Source organism: Filicampus tigris, chromosome 3 (genome assembly GCF_054856515.1).
Source record: "Filicampus tigris isolate MCC_2025a chromosome 3, RoL_Ftig_1.0, whole genome shotgun sequence".
Taxonomy (NCBI): Eukaryota; Metazoa; Chordata; class Actinopteri; order Syngnathiformes; family Syngnathidae; genus Filicampus; species Filicampus tigris.
Window position 1 is genome coordinate 31,220,905 of NC_141219.1, and position 14,405 is coordinate 31,235,309.

At 41.8% G+C, this 14,405-nt stretch overlaps 1 protein-coding gene across 3 annotated transcripts in view; it reads right to left on the reverse strand.

Moving 5' to 3' along the window:
- Positions 1-13,372, reverse strand: part of cemip (cell migration inducing hyaluronidase 1) — a 216,620-nt gene extending 203,248 nt beyond the window's left edge. Inside the window, exon 1 of one of the 3 annotated variants that reach the window (XM_086025001.1) lies at positions 13,185-13,372. The gene's annotated coding sequence lies outside the window, so the exon portion shown is untranslated. The remainder of the gene's footprint in view (positions 1-13,184) is intronic. The other 2 variants (XM_086025000.1, XM_086025002.1) reach the window with 2 other exon arrangements.
- Between the last annotated feature and the right edge of the window lie 1,033 nt (positions 13,373-14,405).

Consider the following 14,405-nt stretch of genomic DNA (forward strand, 5'->3'; position numbering starts at 1 on the left):
TTGATGTGCTAGCGTCTGAATATACTCGTGGACACAAATTGTTTTGAAACAAGTCGGGGGGCGTCACTTGAAAAAGACAGCGACAACAATGCATATCGTGCCTGCTACAACCATAAAGGGATGACTAGATGATGCATTTAATTGTATTGCGAAAACGATCTGGAAGGTGGCGGCTAAGGGGGAACGTGGGTGAGTAGCTTGTTTACTTTGAGTGATGGGACTTTGCAGCGGCAGCAACGAGCTGCGTGGCTCATCCGTCTCCGTGTGGGAAACTGTATGTCATCGCAACATGTGAGACAGCAACGTGCGCTCAAGCATGTTTATATTTCCTCATTGTCACATCATATAACCCGCGCCTCCCACCTGCAACTGGGGCATACCATTACAAGAGGGGGTGGGGGGAAAAAAACCACAATCCCTATAACAGCAGTTGTCGCTCGCGCAGACGTGGGAGTAGAAAGAAGCCTAAAAAGAAGCCTTCACCGAGTAGGCTGAGATGATTTTTGGAGGCCTCGCAAGCACGTCACACGCATGAGGGCTGATTAGTGGGCCGGACTAAAATCAACTTCCGGCCATGCTTAGTCCAGCCATTTTTTTATAGTTGTCAAGCCCCACCCCTCCGCCCCAAAAATGGGCATCCGGCCGGGCCGGAGGGTCTGACCGGTCCGGCCCAGGGACGGACTGCCCACCTCTGTCAGTTTGTCATAATTTTAGATGGAAACTATAGCTGCAAGCGTAACTAAATTGAACAAGAACACCCAGTTGTTCCTTATTTTTCTTGAGGACTTCAACAAAGGAAAAAGTCATGAGCTGCCAAAATACAATCAGTATTTTATATCTTCCATCGGGGAGAACCAAATTCAGGACACCAACGCAAATGCATTTTTATTCTGTTCTCCAAGAAGCTTTGGTTTTGACTTATTTGTTTACATGCAGGCAGAAACTTGAATCTGCGCAGCTTGTGGTGAAAACATTGAATTAGTTGACCAATTAAGAAAATTGAAATTACTGAACTGTTTGGACAGCATAGATTTGTGATTTTAAAATTTCAACATGAACAAATATATGTACACTGTGACAGCCTACGTCCATTTTGTGAAGATGTGTTAGCGTTAAGTTTACACGGTCAGTAAATCTCTGGAAGCATCTGAAGTACAAACATTACAGTATCTAAGAAAAAATGACATTTCAGGACGAGTACAGGTCTGCTGCTCTGATGTCTGTGGCCATGAAGTCCTTTGAGCGTCGAGCATTGGACCATCTGAAAAGAGTCCCAGACACCTGCTGGACTCCTTTGCATCAGGCAAACTGGTGATGGTGCAGTCAACATGGGTTTGAACTTCATCCTGGAATACCTCATTGGTCCAACTTCGCATTTCTCCTAGTTATCTGCCAGAGGATTAACAGTTTCTTGATAGGGAGGACAAAACAAGTGAGGCCTAGGGAAACCACCTCATCCATCCAACAATCAGCAACAATGCCCCCAAAGGATGTGGCCCCTCCGTAACGCTGTCGTTTGCAGATGACTCCACATTCATCCGCCTCATCAATGACGGTGACAAGTCTGCATATCAACAGGAAGTGGAGCAGCTGGTGCTCTGGTGCAACAAGCACAACCTGGAACTGAACATGATCAAGATGATTTACTTCAGGAAATGTCCTCCAACATGTCTGCCCCTTACATTGCCCAACTTCTGTGTCAACCATCAAAGGCATTTTTACTTGGACAGTGCGGACTCAGGAATTTTGATCAAGACCGGGCCTGACATTTTTCGTGGCTCATGACTCAGTTTTAAAGAGTATGATTGCATAAATGTAGAAAAAGTTAAATAACAACTTGACTTAGATTTGAGATTTGTTTCATGTAGTATTTCAAAAACAACAGCAGGATTTGCTTTTATTGCAAACGTAATGAAAAAAAAATACTCTGCATTTTCTTCAGGGTTTTTTTGGATGATTTTTCTTTGATATACAATATACAGTCTTGGTGTTGTCTCAGTCTCGATAACTCTCTAGTCTCGATAATGTCTTGGTCTCAGTTGGTGTGGTCTGGACTACAACACTAGGAAGTATAATCTCGCAAGACTACACAGCAGTCATTGAATCAGTTATGTGTTTATCCATCACACATTGAGAGCATTCTTACCTATGACAGCTTGACATTGTTTGGGTCTTGGGTCTTTTGTCTGCTCAGCGGCAGACAAAAACGATCTGCAGAGAACTGTGAAAACCGCAACAACTCACACTAACAACAACTACATTTCTCGCTACATCCTCAAAGACACTTTCCACTTTCCATATTTCTTAACTCTTGCCATTTGGAAGGAGATTGAGATGCACAAACACGCACACCACACACTTCATGAACAGATTCCACCGCAGTCATAACCACACTGAACAATGAAATCAAACACAAATTATGAGACTGTATTGTCAGCCTCATTACTGACAGAGATGGCCAAAGGTACAGAGAACCTGTGCAGGGCTTTATGGAATCTTGCCAGCAAAACCTTCTCCATATTCATACTTGGGGAAAAAACTAACAAAAAACAGTCACTTTCACTCTCCACCTACACTGTTGAATATCAAGGCAAAGGACATTGAGAGGATCTCAACTACAAGTATGTGGGTTCATACATAAACAATAAACTGGATTGGAGGAGCAGCAATGAGGCTTTCTACAGGAAAGATCGGAGCAGACTCTCCCTTCTGAGGAGTCTGAGATCCTTTGTGTTTGGTTCAGAGGTTTGCATGGTGGTAGTAAGAACCAAATGCAAGGATGGAACGAGTGTCAAAAATAATTTATTCTCTGCAAGGCAAATCGAAAGGGACTGAACAGCACAACTGATACTAAACAAGCCTAAAAGTCTAAAAACCAAAGAGGCCTACTTGTGACACAGGAGGACAGACTCACCAAACAGGCAACATGACAAGGACAATGACCAGACAAGGACTGAAAGAAACCAGGGAACTAAATACAAGCACACTGGTGAGACAACGAGAAACACCCGGACAAGACACGAGTGGTTGGAGGGCTTTGGTTGAGAACAAGAGAACAAGCTGACGTGAACAGGTGGAAACAAAACGACTAGACAAGAAAACAACATGACACAAAACCAAACTTTCTCAGAACAATGTGAAAGTCCACAAATAAAGTTCACAACACTTTCGTGTTGAAGACACACTTCTGAAAAACTTTTATGCCTCGTGGTTGCATCTAGAAGGTGGTCGGCTGGGCACGCGCGGCTGTCTGCTCAGGACAAACAGGTAAAGTTGAGCAAGCTCTGTCCTGTGCTGCTCCCTGGACTCAAGTGACACAGTGGGGGGCAGGACAATTATGGCTAAACTTTCATAGACGCTCGTCAACCCTGTTTACTTTCCTGAATATGTAAATTTTGAAATTTTGCCTTTTATCTATTTATGGCCTATGCTTAGAGCACATTAGAGCTTCCATTTTTAGTGTCCTCCTTGCATGCTGCTTTTTATTTCTTCCATCCACTATTGCTGTTGAATCTATGCAAATGTCCTCAAATGTGGGACTAATTTCATCTCATCTTACCTTAATAAAGTATCTTATCTTTTACACAGCCTCATTTGGTGCGCTATATATAGATGAACCCATACTGCAGCATCTCTTAAAGGGGAAGTCAACCTAAATATATTTTTTTCAAGAATATGTTCTATACAAGCCCACTAGTTGAAACAAGGCATTCTGATAAATATTGCGTTTGTGGAATAAGAGTTAATTCACCCTTTTTTAGCCATCTCTGGGGGGCGGCCATTTTGTCACTTCTGCGGACTGAAAATGACATCACAACTACTCAGGGCTCAGGTAACGGCCAATCATGGCTGACCTGTTTTCTGAAGTTGAGCTGTGATTGGTTGCTACCGGAGCCCTGAGTAGTTGTAATGTTTTTTTCAGGCGACAGAAATAACAAAATGGCTGCCCCCTGAGATGGCTATAATTAGGTGGATTTTGCTGCTTAACTCATATTCCACAAACGCAATATTAATCAGAATGCCGTGTTTCAACTAATGGGCCTGCTAGGAACATATTCTTGAAAAAAATATATGTTTGGGTTGATTTCCACTTTAAAAACTTGCACCCAGCAACACCCAAGTAGTAGGTATATACCATTCTCTTGGTCTAATCCTACCCTGGACACCACACCTTTTCCGACTCCTTTAAACTGGTGGTAAGTGCAATAAAACCCCACATGCCAAAACCACCACCAGACATCTCAATTTTCACCATGCCTTCAGTTTTTTAAACAATTGACTCATAAATTCATTGTGACTTTTTGCTATCATCTGCCGCACTTGTATCAGCTGCTGCAGAACCAGATTGTGTCTTTCTGTGCTGGAGACCTCTTTATGTGAACTGTCCCAAAACTACTGAACTGGTTGTTTGGTCCATGCAGGCCAGGTGCCCTGCCCTACTTCACCCCTAAGGATGGCAAGCTATGAAGCCCACGAACCTAAGGACGCCCTCAATCAGTCAGCCTTTTAACCTGAGCCATGGTCTGGTATGAGGCTCTGAAGCCTGTTCCTCCTTCTTCCACCTGCTCACATTTAGCGCTGCCACCAATTCAACCTTCTCTGCACATATGTGCGTTTGAACATTATTCGAATTAACCCATAAACCCAAGGACATCTGCATGCGTTGTAGGAGCCAGTCGCCATGAACTTTCTTGTTGGAAGGACAACTATTTTGATTTAAAGATCTGTTGTTTTGACTGTGAACCGGTATCAACTGCAGTTTTGTAAATATCTTGATTTATATTCTGTCATTTTCATTTTCAATTAATAAGTAGTGTGAACGATTACACACAAAAATGGGATTTTACTGAAAAATCCAAATTGAGCATTAAGACCTGCACTCTGAATCAAGCCTGTGAATTTGTGCCAGTATCATTGACACCGACATAATTTTGCACACTTCTCTGCTGATCAATATTACTCAACTACTGCATTTTTTTTCAGAATGATGTGCCTTTGTGTATATCCCGAATGTTTATTTCACTGTGGTGCTTTTTGTTACAGTACAACGCCTACTGGAAACAACCTTGTTGCCTGTTTTTGACATACAACTAGGCCAAGAAGTATTATTCTGATGATTCTCATTACTGAGGGCATTACTATTTCCTATGATGCTATATTCTCTGTTATAAATTGTAATTTACCAATTCAGTAAGTATTCTCTCGTAAGGAATCATATTTGCATTGTTCAATCTTTCCTTATAACAGAATTTCCTTATGTGGGAAACGACTATGGTACATGTCCTGTTTGAATGTGCAAGTATGTTAACAAAATACATGTGTAACAACACAAGCAATATAATGCAGAAAACATATTTTCCCCAAATTTTATCAAACAAAAAATGCACTATAAAATACAAGTATATGAACAAAATACAGTACAGTATAACAAACATGGTCCAACTACTGTAAATACTACACCAATACAATACAGTACTGTACTTAACTACGTATTTTCTGGACTATAAGTCAGGTTTTGTTTCATAGTTTGGTTGGGGGGTGCGACTTATACTCTGGAGCGACTTATGTGTGAAATTATTAACAGTATTGCTGTCATGGCTTGTTAGTGCTGACTTATATTTATGATGTTTTGTCTCCCTCTGCAGGTGATTTAGCGTAATTGACTCTGTCCCCAATATTTCTAACTTGTCTTCTTATTGGCAGATTTAATCACGCCACCTCCAGTTCATAGTTCACGTAGTCTGCTAATCGACATGTTAGCTTGTAAAATGGCTGTAAACACGTCAATTACGCTAAAGTGCCTGCAGAGGGAGACACATCATAAATACAAGTCAGCACTAACAAGCCATGACAATCCTAAAAGCTATTCAAATGCATGAATAATTTAAATGGTTAAAATCGAATGTTTTGTTAAATAAGTAATTCAAATAGTATGATAAAAAGACAATTTGACTGTTAAGGCCTTGCTAGTTGAGGAAGCTAGCTTATCCAACCAGCTAAACATTCACAAACAAACTCCACAGACTACAGGTGTGCAGCAAAGTTGCCTGTATATATAGGGAAACTGCACAAGAAACATAAAATACTATCAATCTCTGCATTACATACACATGTATTTTCATAGACATGAACAAGATGATCTTATGCTAACGATTAGCGATCGCGGTTAGCATTAGCGATAGCGATTAGCAGAGCTGGGCACATGACTATTTTTTTTCCCATCTGGCCGCGACCCTCCACCCTTGACTTGGGTACCCTTCCGGCCACGACCCCCCGGCCATATTCATAAACATTGTCGGCCCCTGCCCCATTCCGCCCTCCGACCCAAAAAAAAATAAAATAAAATAAAAAAAGCATCCGTGATTGACGTCGCTCCAGGAGAGATGCTCTAACAGCAGAGGCTTTTTAAAGATCATTAGCTGGCTAATTTACAATTTGAACCCGCTGTGGACACGCGTCAAATGTGGCAGTATTCCTTACCCAACTGCGTGCTTACTTGCATTAATCGCCCCGGGGTTGGATTTATCGTATTGTATAATTATTTGGGTCCAACAGACAGCCAGGAGTCGTAGTCAAGTTACTTATTTATTTTCCACACTTCCCCTCCTTCCCGTTATTCAAAATAAAAGCATTCCAGCAAACCACTATACACAGCTGGTTTGCAATGGCGTATTTCCGCAAATAGGGAAGACGCAGTGCATGAACTCCACCTTGATGTGGCTGCGTCATCCTTGAGTCAGTGCTACGCGCAGCTTGAATATACTCCCCAAAAAACAAAACAAAACAAAAAAAAACTAAACAGAAAATCCATCCATCGATTATCTGTACCGCTTGTCCTCACAAGGGTCGCGGGCGTGCTGGAGCCTATCCCAGCTGTCTTCGGGCAGTAGGCGGGGGACACCCTGAATTGGCTGCCAGCCAATCGCAGGGCACACAAAGACAAACAAAAATCTGCACTCACAATCACACTTAGGGGCAATTTAGAGTTTCCAATCAACTTACCATGCATGTTTTTGGAATGTGGGAAGAAACCGGAGTACCTGGAGAAAACCCACGCAGGCACGGGGACAACATGCAAACTCCACACAGTGAGGCCGGAGCCAGGATTGAACCCACGACCTCTGAACTGTGAGGCGGACGTGCTAACCAGTCGACCACCGTGCCGCCCAAAAACAGAAAATAATAATAATAATATATATATACTCGTGGACTCGAGTTGTTTTGAAACAAGTCGGGGGGAGTCGCTTCAAAAAGACAGCAACCACAATGGATATCGTGCCTGCTACAACCATAAAGGGACAGAGATGACTAGACGACGCATTTAATTTTTTGACAAAAACGATCTGGAAGGTGGCGGCTAAGGGGGAACGTGGGTGAGTAAATTCTTTCCACACACAACGCTGCTAAACAACGAGCTGCGTGGGGCATCTTCTACGTGTGGGAAACTGTATGTCATGGCAAAATGTGATATATGGGACCGATCAGAGCAGCAACAAATCCTTATGTGTGAGTGGCATGTGTTGCAGCCCTGTCACCAACAGGACAATGCGTCAGTCATGTGAATCAATGTGGCAGTTGTTTGTGTAAGAAGAGATGTGCGACAGCACTGTGCGTTCAAGCGTGTTTGTATTTCCTCATTGTCACATCACGTAACCCGCGCCTCCCACCTGCAACTGGGGCATACCATTACAAGAGGGGGCGGGGGATGCTGGGGGGGCAATACCACAATCCTTATAACATCAATTGTCGCTCGCGCCGACGCGGGAGTAGAAAGAAGCCTAAAAAGAAGCCTTTCATGAGTAGGCTGAGATGAAATTTTGCCGCCTCACGAGCACGTCACACGCATGAGGGCCGATTAGTTGGCCTGACTAAAATCGACTTCCGGCCATGCTTAGTCCAGCCATTTTTTTTTTTAATTTGTCAGCCGCCTACCCCGCCCCAAAAATGGTCATCAGGCCAGGCCGGAGGGTCCGACCGGTCCGTTCCAGGGACGGACTGCCCAGCTCTGGCGATTAGTATGTTCAGTCAACAACCCACAATCATCCACACTTCAGCTCGTTTATAAATGTTGCAAGCTCAGTACACACAATTGTCTAAGTTACTTATAGACGATGGTTGAACAAGAATGAAACAAAACAGGCAATTGCCACGCGTCTGGCTGTGGTGCATCATCCAGCCACACACGTAAGAAGCCGAGCACAAAGGAGACAAAGACATAATTATGACCGAATACATAAATACTTTTGGAGACTTGGAAACATTCTACATGGTCGGGGATAAATAAAAGACTTATTTAATCGATCTACAACCATTTTGGTGAGTTTAAAGTTATCTTACCGTAATTGTTTTTATGCTACATGTGTGAATGTTAGCTAAATGTTACCATCCTAGCTCCGTGGAAATGATGTGTACTAAGCGCACAATTTCCTCCCAATATGCGACTTATACTCCAGTGTGACTTATGTTTTTTTCCTTCTTTATTATGCATTTTATGGCTGGTGCGACTTATAATCCGGAAAATACGGTACTTATTTTTGAAAATATCTTTAAATGCAATGTTGCCGCAGTTGACCTCGCAGCGGCAGGTAGCACGGAGTGTAACGTCAGACTGGTTCAGTGCATTGTGTTGAGGGATATGAGCACCAACGACACCAATCCCCCATCCCCCTCCAACCCCCTCAATTTGGACTATACGTCTATTGAATGTGATTGGCTCAGCCGCCCAGACGGCGACCATTATTTTTCTGGGGGGAAAAAAAGCAAGGTAGAGGATATTTGCAATTGCAAAGATGCTAAAGACTGTGTGTTATGTGTGGTGCAGATAAATGGAGGGCAAAAAAAGAAAAAAAATGTTAATTGAGAATGTGCCCAAATGCACCAAACTGAGTTTTGAAGCATGTTAAGGGGGTCACATTAGAGCTCAAAGAGGCGGCAGTATAATAAGTACTAGGCTAAGTCAAATCGTGGTAGAAATGCACAGTTCTGAACTCATTTATTTTGTATTTTTTCAATAGCCCAATAGCAGCTGCATTTTTATGTGAACCAATGTTTACTGAAGTTATTCTTTCCTCCTTGAGTTCTTTATTGGAGCCAATTTTTATTTTGTGTATTGTAATCATCAGAGTGCAATGGGGAAATCGGCCCAAAAATATTTTTTTCAAGAAATTGTTCCCAGCAGGCCCACTAGTCGAAACACATTCTGATTAATACTGCATTTGTGGAATATGAGTTAAGCAGCAAAATCCACCTCTTTTTAGCCGTCTGACTTATGTTGACTGAAAATGACATCACAACTGCTCAGAGCTCAGGAAATGACCAATCACGGCTCAACTTCAGAAAACAGGTCAGCCTAACTAACAAAAGTATGCTGAAAATAGTTTTAGCTGTTAGTATTACTCAAAAGATGGTAGGCCAAGTTTACTTCACACTTAGTCTTTAAAGCGAAAGTCAACCCAAACATATTTTTTTCAAGAATATGTTCCAAGTAGGCCCACTAGTTGAAACACCACATTCTGATTAATTTTGCATTTGTGGATTATAAATTAAGCAGCAAAATGCACTAGTTTTTAGCCATCTCTGGGTCTTCTGTCGGCTGAAAATGACATCCCAACTGCTCACAACGACCAAACACGGTTGACCTATTTTCTGAATCTGAGCAGCGATTGGTCGTCCTGAGCAGTTGGGATGTCATTTTCATCTAGGCCAGGGGTGCCCATTACGTCGATCACAATTGACCGGTCGATCGCAAAGGCATTGTGGGTAGTAGATCGCCAGCCTATCATCCGTCCTAACTCCTCACTACTGTATTGCTACGTTCATGCTACGTTCACACCGTTCAACTGCGTTGGGAGCGTTTCTAACGGTGCGTTTGAATTGGAGTCAATGTAGTCCACGCAGGCGGGCGCGGTTGCATGCGTACACCAGCATATATGGTACATATAAAATAGTTCTCAATATATTTATAAATAATGTCTTTTGCAGTTTTACTAGATGGTAGATCATTTTGACTCGGTCACGTCATAAATTGCTCCCAGGCTGAGAAAGTGTGGGCACCCCTGATCTAGGCCTTAACACATTTGAGTTCCTCCATGAATTGACTTGATTCACAATGTGTGTGTGCATGTGAACTACATAGACCATGATATTTTGCACCGCTGAGCTAATCGGAGCACATGACAATAAAATGACTGACCAATCCTATTTCTTTGTCACTGCTCTTATGTACAAAAACACAATATTGTGCTTTTTTCCCCCAATATAAGCCTTTTTCCCCACAATATCATGAACTTTTATACAGTATCATGATTTTTTTATTTTGCCAACCTCCCCACAATATCCTCATAATTATCATATTGTGACTTTCATATCGTGATACCGTCGTATCGTGACTTTTTGAAATCATTACATCCCTTGGCGCACACCAGCACTCAATTTTTGGTACATTCTGAGTAACCAAACCACAAATATTTGGTTTCATTCTAATTGGAGTACGAGGCTCCAGATAAACATGAATCGTGATTATCTTTGTGTTGAATCTGTATAGGACATTTGCAAAGAGCTGCTTTTACCTGGGCAAAATAATGATCCACATTTCCCACATTTTTCTCATATGTTACAGACTAAAATAATAACTGAATCATAATTTGTTGGTGCATTTCTGCAATGTCGATTTGAAGCGATGCCTTGGTTTTTTTAACAAAAAAAGGGATAGAAATGTACAAATGTTTTTTTTATCTGATTAATCAGTTTATAAAAAGATCAACAGATTAATCCATTGTTTTTAAAAAAATCTGTCGTTCTGGCTCTAAAATTTAAAATTTTACACCGAATTCATGAGATCGGTATCAGTATCAGCCGATTAAAATCCTGATCAGAACACCCCCTACTTTTTCTAAAAGATGCATAAAAAGGCTAATCATGATTACTAAATGGCTGTCTTACTGTTACTTTTTGGGCAGGTTTTAAAACAACCCACATTCATGTGCTTGAGTTCGACAATGACAAGCACTTCAGCACTACACGTGATAAACTGGGCACTTGGAAATCTACTAAGACTTCACTGCAGCCTCTTCACACACAATGTAATCAACATTTTCAAGAGTGCATTTTGTGTGTCTCTAGGTGTGCGTTTCCCAATAAAAACGTTCCCATCAACATGAGCAGCCATTCTGTTTGGGTCCATGCCAAGCAACATTGCCTTCTCCTGCTACCATTAGGTAAAATCATTCAGGGCAAATAATAATAATAATAATAATAAGGTAAAATAAAATAAAAATCTCTTACCACAGCGATACTGTTGACAAATCATGCTCCTAAAATTAAACAGTCAGTTATTGTGTCTCTTAAATGTCTCAGTGAGGCACATGAATGAGGCAAAACATTAAAAACAGTATAAATGTCTCATCTAAGAACTGCTTCCAAATGAAATGGTACAACATACAGTACTTTTGTCCTAAATGGTCACAGACAGTTTTTAATGATATCCTAATCACTCATCATATGGTGCTTTTCCACTTTGTACTTGGACTTTGTTGTTTTCCATTTGAAAATAGCAGGAAACTGTAAAAAGACTGCCAGATTGAAATAATCAGTTGGAACTACACACGCTAACAAACAAAAACAAAGAATAGCAATGGGCTCCTGTATTTACTTCCCAATATGTGGCTGTTGGTCACAGTAAAAACACGTTTTATTCCCGAGGAAACCGATGGCACAATAAAATATGCTGCTGCAGTAGAGTGGAGAGCATGCTATGCTATAGCATGTGGCGCGAAGCCACACAAATGGGTAACCTAATGTTAGCACAAGTGCTCATTTTAGTCATTTTTCACTTCACTATAACTCAAGTTATAATGAAACTTTCATGACAAATCTGACCATCAAAGAATAAGCAGCTGTGGATGCCGTCACTTGTGTAGTGTCAGATTTACATGCTTGGAAGCATGAAGCATGGTCATTTAATGTCACAATTATGATGAACAAACATTAACTATTTGTATTAGCTAAAAGAAATGTAAACATCATGCATGTTTATATAATAACTATTCAAATCAACAACCCTCTGCACATTTGGACGCAAGAAACAGAAACAACCACAGTGACATTTCATGCATGCAAGACATGCCAGTTCACTTACTTGGTTGTGTTGTTTGGAGATATTTTTGCTCCAATCCAACCCACTGTCTAATCTGAATGTCAGCGTTGACTAGTATTCTGCAGTCACAGCCTGACAATTGGCAATAGGCTACCCCTGTCAATCACAACTTCACCCTGTTAAGACTGAGGTCTTGACTCAAAACGTTGTGTTATATCTGAGCATGTATTCTCCTTATGTTATTATTTCTCTTGTATAAGGGAAGCTTGTTATTTTTCTTGTGGTAATATTGCACATTGGAAGCATATGGGATTTTCTTTGCATATGTAGACTCTTGTATACTGATCTGTTAATTTGCTTTAATCCCGTATTGTATGAGTGTTTGTTATGGTAATTGTATTTACTAACCTTGTTTTTTTCCTCCTTTTTTTGCTTTATCTTCCTCAAACTGTAAGAATAGTAGGATAAGTGGGTTAAAGGGTTGGGGGGCGGGGCACTAATTCCCGAAACTAGAAGACTGGAGACTTTCCTTTTCTTGCCAAAAGGAGAAATTATCACCTGCGTTAAACTTGTGGGGTGCACCGCAGAGTGCACTTGTTACCCCTGGAGTCAGACTGTCAGTGGGCACTGCACACACAAGTGCACCACCAAAACCGCATTTCCATTTTTAAAAATACAATTTTAAAGAATATAACGCAATACAGTACGAAGTAATCAAAAGTGAGTACAGTCAAACATTTTGTGCACTATAATGTGGACATTTAGTTCAGTCAGGCTTGCACTTGCACGCACGGCGATTGTATATCAAACCTACCTTGGTCTATCCAAGCACTCGGAACGATACAGTCGACAATTCACTAACCACACCGGAGACAGCAAGCAAGACAGCAAGTCATGACACCGAAGCTACCTCGAGCCCGCAGGCAGTGAAACCTGCATTTTTAGAGCTGAGGCGCGGGGCACACGCAGAAAAAGATGCACACCTGTGGCTCCAAGAAGACAAATGACGCCCTCACTTATATTCAGGATGTACACAGGAACACAAACCACCTCACAACGACAAGGTTGTTAAGGAAGAAGCGATTCTTACCCAAATGTTGCAAATAATCTGTGCCGGGTCTCGGAAACTGAGACTTCAAAGCCGTGCAGTGATGGGGCAGATGTGCAATAGCTGGTGCCGGTACCGGAGAGAAGAGACGCTATCATTTTTTGACAGGGGAGCACAGAGGCGCGCTTCTATTTACTCATGCTGGAGGAAAGACACGCCCACTGCGTGTCTGGATGGCGCTTGTTTGACTCAGTGTGCGTGTGTGTGCGTCTGTGCTGGGGTGCGTGCGTGTGTGTGCGTGCGTGTGCGCGCGTGTGTGCGTGTGCGTGCGTGCGCGCGCGCACCTACGCTAACCGAACACAACAACACAACAATAGTGTGTACAAATGATCTTGCATAAATGTTTTTTATGTCTCATTTTTGATGGTGGTGGTAGTGGAGGGGAAGGGGATGGGGGTGGAGGGAGTTAAATAACATTGTGAAACCCAGACTGTCGTTTTGTTTTTCTTTTTTTATATTTTCAAAAGATGACAGCTGGGCACCAACCACTTAGGCAGGCTGCATACCAGGAAAACTACAGTTCTCTGTTTTTAACTGCTTGATGTGCAACAAAGCAGCTGTGTATGTTCACATTCCACATTCACATTTGGAGAACGAGAGAGTGACTGAATGTTATGTCATTAACACTCAACATAACATCAATTTGTGTCTTTATGGTTTTTATGTGCGTGTGTGTGTTTCATTTTTCATAGATCTTTCAGAGATCTTTAACAATCAATCAAACAGACACATTGGAGTACTTGGAGGACACTTGTCATATAGACACTTTGAGGCTGGCTACAGCAGTGTTTGCCAACCTTTACTGAGCTAAGGCATCAATTTAAAGATCTTGTTGAAATGTTTTGTAGGTCAGGAGTCCATAAGCCCAATTGGCAATTTACAAAACAACTACTTATTCAATGCGTGTTCGTTTTATCTTCCAAGAAGGTATCCAATGTAAATAAGGACTCACACAAGTCTATTGAATTTTCTCGTCAGTTTTCTTTACCATCTCCGAAGCTCAGAAATCATACAATAATCAGATCTGGGCAGCTTTTCCATCCTCGTGAATGCTCTCACCCGAGACGGGCGAGGGCAGAAAAGGGGGCACGGTCTAACACGCAGCCCTCACATTTATACTGTCTTCAAAATCTCATCATGTGGGCTGGTCTCCTCCCTGGCTGGCCCTGCCTGTGTGGCTGATCTTCACCAGCTGGTTCCGTG